The sequence below is a fragment of the Lonchura striata genome, chromosome 3, assembly GCF_050655825.1.
Source record: "Lonchura striata isolate lonStrDom1 chromosome 3, ASM5065582v1, whole genome shotgun sequence".
Classification (NCBI taxonomy): domain Eukaryota; kingdom Metazoa; phylum Chordata; class Aves; order Passeriformes; family Estrildidae; genus Lonchura; species Lonchura striata.
In genome coordinates, this window is record NC_140705.1 from 71,778,519 (window position 1) to 71,788,791 (window position 10,273).

Sequence of the window (10,273 nt, forward strand, 5' to 3'; positions counted from 1 at the left end):
AAAAATGGACATACAAAATATCTCGTTGCTTCAAGTGGCATACTAGTTGCTTAAAATAACAATTTTTCTGACTTGCTTGACCCTACTGTAACATTGTCTCTCGTTTGGATGTGACTGGCTGATTTCAGTGCAGCATTTTGGGTGCAGTGCTTTATTCTTAAGCTCTGGATGGTCTTGACCAGAGAGGACAGTCTAAGGCTTTGTAGATGGTTTAGATAGTGGGTAGCATTTTGAACATCAGTAATGGAACAACTAGTGCTTTTAAACAGACTGTGTCCAGAAAATGCACCAGCTCTCCCGAGGTGTTTGTGAAGGCCCGCGACCACTGGGTGCCAGTGTTGGGCCGGGTAGGGAGGGAGCAGCTCCTTCCTGGGTAGTTGGGCTTTAAGAAAGGCACACAGTGCCTCAGTCTGAGTAACGCTGTGGCTGAAGTCACTTGGCCACGCAAGTCAGAACTTCCAGGAGTGTTCAGGTGTCTTAAGGGAATGTTTTAATATTTGCAAAAGTCATCTCAGCTGGACAAGGTTGATTGTATAAATGACTGTAGCTGTATGCTGTGTACTGAGCAAATGGCACACAATGCAATAATTCTAAGAAACAGAAAGCTTGTGCCTATTTAAAATACAAATCAGCAATACCGAATTAAATACCTGCTCTGTTACATCTGTAAAATTAAGTTAAAGCACCTGAAAATCACCTGTCTTTGATACCAGATTTATGCTGAATTGCTCAAGCATTTTACAATAGGCTATTGGGGTTTTATGGAAAACGGTTGATATCTACTGAAACTAAATAGTGTTTCAGTTGCAAAGAAAAGCAGGAGAGGGTAACAAATTTGCATGCCTGCCTTTTGGACAGGTCTGTTTGCAATATATAAGGTCTAAACAGTGAAGAGCAGCAAACAAGGGGAGCTATCTAATTTCTACATTAACTAATTCAAGGTTCTTGTAGGATGCTAGTCATATAGGAGAGTTGCAGTAATTTAACTCAAAAGTTTTGATAAATTTGGCTGCTCTTATATTTAAGGGTGGATTTTACATCCAAAATAAATGCGTGTTGACAGATTTTAGGAATTCCTGTCTTCAATTTGATGTGGCTAGGCTTGCCTCTGTAAGTTCTTTCAGGAGAAGCACAAGGTAATTAGAATTTTCAGGTGTCATTTGCAGTCTCAGAAGAGGTATAAGAGCAGGTACCTGTTTTGACTCTGTGCCATCCTGTTGCTGCACTTGCACCGATGTGAGATGGCCATTTTGTCTCCTTTTCAGATTTCCCTGCCAATTACATCTAGCTGAAGAAACAGCAGGAAAGGAAGCTTTTTCACAGGCCCATTGGACTGAAAATACCAAGTTTCTTTCATCAAATAATGTAGCACTGTGTCCACTCCCTTTGTGGATCGGTTTGGAACCACTGAGATGGGGAGGCTTGTTTCCCACATTTTTAACTTTGCACTTATGCCCTACCCTGATGCCATCACTGCTTGTGCTCTGAGTGAGGAGTTGCAGGAGTGACAGGAGATGTGTTAGTACAAAAGCATTCACAGGCTGCTCAGCTAGAAGTTACTTGCTTATTCATATTAAAACATCCCGAATGTCAGATGTATATTATGGATTAAAGGCTTTTTTTTTTTTTTTTTTTTTTGATCCACCACATTCCCTAGCTTGGTTTGTGAAGATTGTCATCACCTCAGGATGAAAGGTGGGAAGGCCCTGACTGTCTGCAGCTCTCCTTAGTTCCATGCCTGTACTTCACATGTGTAAATCAGCTTAGTGTTCATCTAGCACTGTGTCTACAGCCCAAATTGACAGTTTATGAAGCATTTTGAGCCTTACGTGTTTACAGAACTGTCTAGGCTGGCTACAGAGGTGTAGCTAGGCAAAACAATTGTAACAACGCCACTTAGAGGTGCTAGAAGCAAAGGGCTGGGTGTGGAGATCTAAACTTGGATGGGGATTAGACATCTTTAATACAATTTCATGTAAGAGAAAGGAGAGAGAGCGAAAATGTTCATCTCGAAAACCTTTTATTGATTTTAAACGTGTGTACCTTTTGAGAGAGGGTTGCGCTGCAGGATTGGAATAACCTTGGAGCGAGCACTTCCAGTTGTAAGGGTGTACAACAGGAGCAGGAGCAGGCAGCTCTGCTTCACCTGCAGCAGTACTAAGGGCTGCCCTAAGGTGGCAATAGCTACTTGCTCTCGCAGGAATCGGCACAATTCCCCGCGGGGCGGGTGGAAATAGCCATACACACTTCCCAGTGTCCCCCTGTAATGCGCTTTGGGGTACTGTTGGTTGAGAAGATGGGAGGCTTTATTTTGATCTCAGCCAAATGGCTGTGTACCTTTGCTTGTGTAAGGGACTGTACAAAGTCACAGACTTAAAAAAAATGGATTTGTAAAGCAAAGTTTTCTTTACTGATTTTTGGACGTGTTTTCAGCAACATTGTTTATACATTCAATCCATTTTATGTACCAAAGAGGGGGCTTGTTACTATGGAAAGTGAAAGTGCTTGAAGGACATAAATATTGCATATGTGCTTCTAAAAGCTTAGTTCACTATATCAGTCAGTTTAAGTTTATTAAGCTTAATAAGTTTAATTTTATTTTAACTAAAAACAAGATTTTCTTGAGGTTGACTCATAAGATGTTGTTATATAAACCAAGTACAAAGCTTTCTCATTGTAGGGTGATGTGTTTTCTTTTACACTGTGATATGTCTGTAACACTATGTATGCCTTAGTGTGATGGGAGCCAGGACCAGGCTGCTGACTAGAAAAAAACATTTAAATGGAAATTATAAAACATTATATGAAGTACAGTAGTTTGAAGTGGTCCTACTGCATCTTACTCCTTTATATTCTTAAGTATTTATTAACTTAAGGGGACAAAGTTGTAATTTTTGACATTTGATAAACCTTTTTTGATACCCTGTGCTCATGCATCCTAGAAAGCTGTTTTGGCAATGTTTTTCTCTATGTTTAGAAATTCAGGATTTTATAAATCTAAACTTGGGGAAAGGTGGCAGAAGCAAGTGGGGTCTGATTAAAGCAGCATTCACGTGAATCCAAGCAGAATAAAGTAGTCCTTCTCTCCAGTCTAGTTGAAGATAGTTTTTAGGAGTATAAAGTAACTGCTGCCTTATTCAGGGTTCCTTATGGAAAGTCAGGAATCAACTTTTGAGTAGAAGGGATTTGGAAATGACAGCTTTCAAATTCCTCTCCTCTCTTTCTTTCAGCCCTTGCTTTTGTTTAGTGTGAATGTCCTTTGCTTTTAGGCCATTTGGGGCAGTCGTAAACCAGACAATAAGGCACATGGGCCTGAAGTTAACTAAGATTTGTCTCCAAATCTCTCTTCTCAAGCCAAGTTCCTTCTGAGAAGGGGTTTTGTCTGTGTGAGTGCAACAGAGTGAGACCAGTTTTATATTCTTTCAACACTAATATGTAGTTAGTTTAATTGTATGGACCACTTTCTGTGTACTTCCTTTTCCAAGCAATTTCAACAAAGTATTCATAATTGCAAAAACATGGTTTAGCAGAAAAAACAAAAAATCCTGAGTATCTTTCCTGTTAAGCTGTTCTTGGCTCCTTTCCTAACAGTTGCTGGCAAAGTTCATCTTCACTGTTCATTTCAGAGGCTCAAGTGGGGGTAGGGATGGACTTCACTGCATCGTACAATAATTAATATTCTTTGGCACAAGACACAGATTAAAGGGCTACTGGCAAGAGAGTAGTCACGGTACCAGAAATTTAACCAGTCCTTTGTACTTTAGCTCAAAGAACCATAAAAGGAAAGTCAAAAAACAGGATTCCCTTTTGTGCTGAGGAAAGGGAACAAGGTGTCAAAGTTTGCGGTGTTACATAGATGGTTGAGGTAAAGTGCTATTGACTTTCCTGAGACTTGGCTTCTCTGAAACATACGTTGCTTAGCTTTGTGCAGCTGCACAGGTTTGGTGATCTCCTTGATGGTTCTACAAGAAGTCACCAATGTGCTGATTCACCTAGGTGCCCACCCAGATGTGGGTATGTGACACCCACAGTGCCTGGCCCACTGAGGTGGCTTAGCTGAACAGGATTGCAGCCCCTCTGGATCAATCCTCTGTTTAACCAGGCTTTGTGGAACTGGCTGTGATGAGCTTGGTAGTCAGGCTGGGTGGAGGGTTGAGCTGGTCATTGCTCTTTTAAGGCTACACTCCTATGCTGGAGCCCTGGGGTGGCTCAGCCCCTGAGCATCTCCACTCCATCCTGGGCAGCTGATGGAGGCATAAGCAGCTGGGGGTGCCTGGCAGATGAGAGATGCTGTAGAATGCCTTGGAAGTTGGTCCCCTACCAGGAGCCCATCCACAAACATCCCAGTAGGAAACACACTTCTGTTTGTAGCTTGCTTATGCAGCCTTTGCAGAGAATCTCGTGCACTGTGATACCAGAAAGTCAAGAGTCGTGATGGGAAAACACCCCCCACACACGACAAACACAGGAACTGAGGTGGAGGCTTTTTTTCAGGGTTTATATAAGTGACCATTCTGGAGAAAGCTGCATTCCAGTGTCACTGCCTTGTGCTTGATCTGAACTTTTCTTGACATGTGCCCTTGAAAGCAGAACAGTTAATACAATCTCCGCTTAGTCCCACGGCAAACAAACATTTTGGTGCGGCTGGTATGTGTTTGCTAGTTGCAGACAAGCCGATCTCATTAGAACTGCATTTACAACTTTTGCCAAGCGTTTTGAAACTGGTTGACATGCACAACAGCTGCCTGAGCTGGAATGGCATTCCATTCCCTGCCTCCATCTTATTAGCACAGGGGATGGCTTGATTAATGACTATTAGATAGGCAGCGTACTTTTAAAATATAGATTTTTAAAAATTAAAGACAATTTGTCTTTGGAAGAGCCATGCAATATGTTTTCATTCTCTGATTTAAAATAAGTCACAAAGTCTAGGTTTTTATGGCTTTTCTCAAAAGTAATGAGAAGTACTTACCCTGAGCTAACCTGCAAAATTTAAAGTGAAAACATTTTAAAGGGCGATGCAAAGTGTTTTCAGCTGGTACATAGCTCAATTGCAGACAAAAGCATTTCCAGAGGAAACGGGGGACCTCATTTCCTCCTCATTTTTCCAGCCTCTCAGTGCAGAGCTGTTGAGATTACAGCCTTGAATAGAGAGACTCTTGATTCAGTGCCGGCTGTTACATCTAAACCACTCAATGTATTTTGTTTGGTTCTACAGCCGTTAAAGTCAGTGGCTGTGGTGTCCTTCACTTCTGTTAAGATGCTTCTCTATCAAAGGGATGCTTTCCATCAAACACAGCAAAGCACCAAGCAGACAAGATGCTCTTTTCCAAGGAGCTGGGAAGTTACAGTGGCCAAAACAGTATCTATGTGCTGGATTCACATGCCTAAATTTAATCTGTAAAACTCCTGGACAAACATTTAACAGGAGGTTCTGATGGTTTAGTTTAAGCCCAGTGTTAGCAGAAAAGCTACATTGATATTCATCCTCTGCACAAACCTAGAGCTCTGAACACTAATTCATGCTCTCAGATAAATTTAACTATGCTGCCAGAAGTCATCATTGCAATTCAAATTAAAAAAGGACAATGAATCAGACTTCTGAAGTAAGTGAGGTCCTTTTGACTAGTTGGCTCAGATTAAAAATAAAATAAAAAATAGACTTCTCATAAGATAATGTATTTGCAGTGTTTTAACTAATATTTTGACCTGCACAGGTAGAGGGTTGTTTTCAGAAATGTTTCCATTCAAAGCCAAAATGCATTTTGGAGCTACTCCAAGAATTTAGTTTATATCAGAGGCTACACAAATCTGCCCTTTTCTCGCACCATTTCTTCCTCAAACACTTGCCAACAAAAGAACATCTAACAGGCCAAGTTATCCAACAGCAATTCATGGATGGTCCTTGAATGTCCTGTTTGAGATCCCAGCAGTCTTGGCACCGAACTGGAGATTAAAAGCCAGCTATTGACTTTAAGTGAATTCCTCCAGTTAGTCTCACTACAGAGAAGGTGAAATCAGAGGTGGTCTGATACATTCAAGATTTATCTTAGGGGCTGTGGGATGAATTCACAAGAAACACAGTTTTCCATCCACATCCCAAACCCACGTGCAAGCACTTGGTCAGCCAGTGTGGCTCCAGCTACAGTGTTGGACTACAGGACTGCTGCCTTGTAAATGCCAATTGTAAGTTTTAATGAGACAAACCAATTAGATGGCTTGACAGACCATCACAACAGTGACGCAACTGCGCTCAACGCCCATTGCAAGAGCAGCAGAATTTCAAAGAACTGCTATTAAAGAAAAGTCACTGTATGCAGCTCGCACACAGCTCTGCAAACAACAATATCACCCACAGGCTGTGGAGCGAGGGGAAGGGCGGTGAGAGTAAAGTAGAAACAAGTGAAAGGGAATTAATCCAAGTACTGATTTTTCCCATTCTAACACTCAGTATGGGCACAGGTTGGGTTTCAGGTACCATCTCTGAAATACAATTGCTGTACATAGTTCCCACTGTATTATTGGCCCAACAGAGCCTACAGAGAGTTATAGCATGGCCTTTGCAAAAATGACATATATAAAATCACTTGTTCCAGGCAGTGCATTACATTGTCCTACAGATACCAGCTGATACACAGGGCTGTATTCATTGATCCACCTTCACCCACAAGGCATTTCCTATCTGAAAGCCAGAGGAAATTTTTCACACACGACACCCTGACTTGCAGGTGTGATCCCTGCAGAGGATCAAGGGATATGGATGTTAGAATTTTGTCTCTTCCTCTTCCCTTGGGTACCAGTTCATACATCACATGCTGTCCCTCCTGGTTTGAACTAGGAGTCTGGCCATCCCCACAACTTGCTACAGGCAAGGTCTCACTTGTTTTCAGTATGTTGAGGCCAACACCTTAAATGTCACTAGGACACAATCCAATCAATGGAGTGTTTGGGTGATGCTTCCGAGTTAAAATTTCCTTTGCAGAGTGTGCATTGAGCAGTTCTCAGTGGTTACAATCCTCTTCTGCTGATGCTGAAAGAAACATCAAAGAGAAGGTCCCACAGGCATGGCAAGGTCCTGCTTGTCGAACCAGAGAGCATTTTACAAAGCTCTTTTTTCCAAATGAGCCACTTTGCCTTATTTTTAAATATCTGTCAATGAGGATCTAAGACGAAGAGAGTAATGAAAGTTGCTAGCTCCAGAATTCACCGTGGCTTGTCAAAGTTATTTTCCCTAAATTAAAGACCCATAAACACACCCCTCTTGGACTGCATGACACACAGATCATAAAAGTAAATCTCAAGACCTGAGCCGATGATGAGAGGACACTTTGTTCTTGTTGCTCATGAGAGTGAAAGGGACCCCTGTGATGCTGTAGTACACTGAGAGGGCTGTGGGCAGCAGGGCCACATGTGACTGTGTGGAACATCTGTTCTGCCCCATATACACTGTCCAAGTCTCTCTTCCCAGCCTACTGCTAGTCATTATTCACAGAGCCACCTCCTTTGCCATCAGCTCTCACTGAGCCCTGTCCCAGTAAGCTGTTGGTGGGAATCATCCACCAAGGACTGAGGCACCATGCTGTGGTTTCTGTCTCAGATCTGGTAACTATAACATAGCTGGAGCTGCAGCACAGGCCATCACAGGCTCAAAACTATCTGCCTGTTTTTCATGTTAGTATAAATCACTTGACAGCATGTGAAGTACCTCTGTCAGCTCTTGACAGCCTCTCAGTGAGATCCAACAGACCACAACATGTCAGAGTGGAAATTTTGCCTTAACAAGTCCAAACTGAGCTACCCCAACCCTTGTGAGCAAAGAGCAACACTTAACGTGTCTATATTTGTTTCTGTGAGGTAAAATATTCTGCCAAGCAGCCGGTCATTAATACATAGCTAGGTAGTTTTCAATAAATTGGTACCCAGCTACCATGGCAGTAAATGACAACATAGTGCCTGGTAGCATCAGTGAAGCCAAAGGATGTGCCATTCCTGGCCACCACAGAGTCATAGCTCCGGAGATTCTGATATGCACAGCAAAAAATTATGTGCTTCAGAGAGAGGGAAGACAAGGCAGAGCAACGTGGCACAGAGTAGAATAGCTGCTCTGCAGACAGCAAGCCCACTGTAGCTGCAAAAGGTTGGCAGGGTGGGAGATACACACCCTGGAGCTGCTCTTATGGCCTTTGCCACAACCCCAGAGAAAGGGGTGTTCTGTGTGAGTGCATTCTCCACACATGTGCATCACAGATACCAGGGAAGAGCTGCTGTCACAGGGATGTGGTGGGCAGCATGCACAACGACTGCTTTCCAGGACATGGGCTTAACGAGGAGAGACAGCTGAGTGCTACACAACTGCCTCCTTTTCCACACTCCATCCAGAGCACTAGAGCTGGTGACAGGTCAGACCTTGGCAGGCTTATGTCAAGGGTTAAACAAAAGCCAAGCTGCTGTCAGCAGCAAAGAGAGCCTGCAACTGTATACCAAAATGTGGATGCAGGTCTGCAGCGTGCTTCTCTTGCAGAGCACCCTGACACCACTTCTCAGGAGGCAGAAAATCAAGTCAAAAAACAAAACAAAACAAGCAAAGCAAGACAGAAGAAGACTATTGCATGTGGCTTACAAGGCCATTAACTGCAAGATGGAAGTCTTGCACGCAGTGCACGGTTAGTCCAGTCAGTGAAACTTGGAGCAGTGGACAGCAAGGCCATTTAGGAGGAGCAGAGCAAAACTATAGTTTCCAACATGTTCCCTAGCCACAATTTTGATCCTTACGTTCCCCAGCAAAATGACTGATATATGAACTGAGATAACACACAGGCACAGCGCAGAGCTCCGAGGCCTTCATGCCCTCGGGCCGCTTCCTTCCTTCCGTTTCCTCAAGCACCTGTGCAGTAGCGTCACAAGCTGTCAGAACGCAGCACCCGTGCTTCGTGCCTAATCTCCCCTCTGCCCCCCAAAACCCGCCTGAATTTGTCACAATGGCTCAAGAGGGAGTGAGGCTCGCTCTCTTCCGCTGGCCCCCTGACAATAGAGGATTGCCCTATTTGTGTGAGAAGGAGAGGGGCTGCCGCCCCAGCCCTCGCATCTGTAAGGGCTGGAGACAAGCCGCACAGATAGGCAGAAATCAATAAGCTGGCGGATCAGAGGGCCCGGCCAAGGAGCCGCTCCTTGCACACGCACAGGGGCCGAACATCTGTCAGGCAAACAAAAAGCAACCCAAGCGGAACAAAAGAGAGGATTATTTTAACTCAAGTTCTTCTTCAGTCTCAGCAGGCAACGTTCAAGCCGTCCTCGTATTCAGACACTGAGGCCTTATGGAGTACGGGCTGTCCGGGAAATGCCAAACGCTGTTACCAGAAGACAAAAGAGGGGGAAAAGAAAAAAAAAATAGATATGGAAAATTCAGAATGTGTTGTCGAGTGCGATTGAGCAGGGGGAAGGTGGAGGGGCACCGATAAGGGGGCAGAGGGCAGGGAGGGGAGGAGGGCAGAGTGAGGATGCGATGGAGAAATTGATGACAAATCTCCACAGCAGTACTTGAAAACAAAGCTGATCATATCAAATCTGCCAGAGAAGCATAAAATATTGTTGCATGGCTATGGATTGACAAGCACTGAGGCTGCACCCCCCAGCTCCCTCCCTCGTGTGAAAGGGCATGCTTGCTGCAGCCCTTTTGCTTGTGCAGATGAGCCCTGGGGAATTGGCAGAGCTGGTCCATAGCCCAGTGCCCTCCTCACCTGGAAGAAGCCCAGCTTTGACCACTGGCACTTCTTGGAGAGAAAAGGATTTGGATAAGCTCAGAAGCAAGCTGCCATGCCTCTCCCTTGTGCCCAGTGTTAGCCAGCATACACGATTATTTTGCACATTGGTTTCTCCTGCACAGCTACTAGAAATAGGTGCTAAACAGTGAATTCAAGATAAACAGATCTAGTAAAATCAGATTTGAGCTTAAAATATCAGAAAACTTTATCCTTTCTGAAACAGAGGAGATCATGCCAGAGCTGAAAATGCCCTATATTGCAACCACATGGTACTGCTCAGTGCCCTTATGCTGCTGTTGGCTTGGTGCATTTTGGAACTGAAGTATTAGTAGGGGAAAAAAACCTTCAAGATTTTGGGTTTCCTTCAGCAGTTTCACAGTATGTAAGCTGCTTTCACTGCTGAAAGAAGAAACTATTCTGGATAAAGGTGGACTTGCTTAGTGGGAGATTCTGAATCTGCAGTTCTGTGGTCTGGGATGCATCCACCATCAAATACTAGCCCACATCATCCC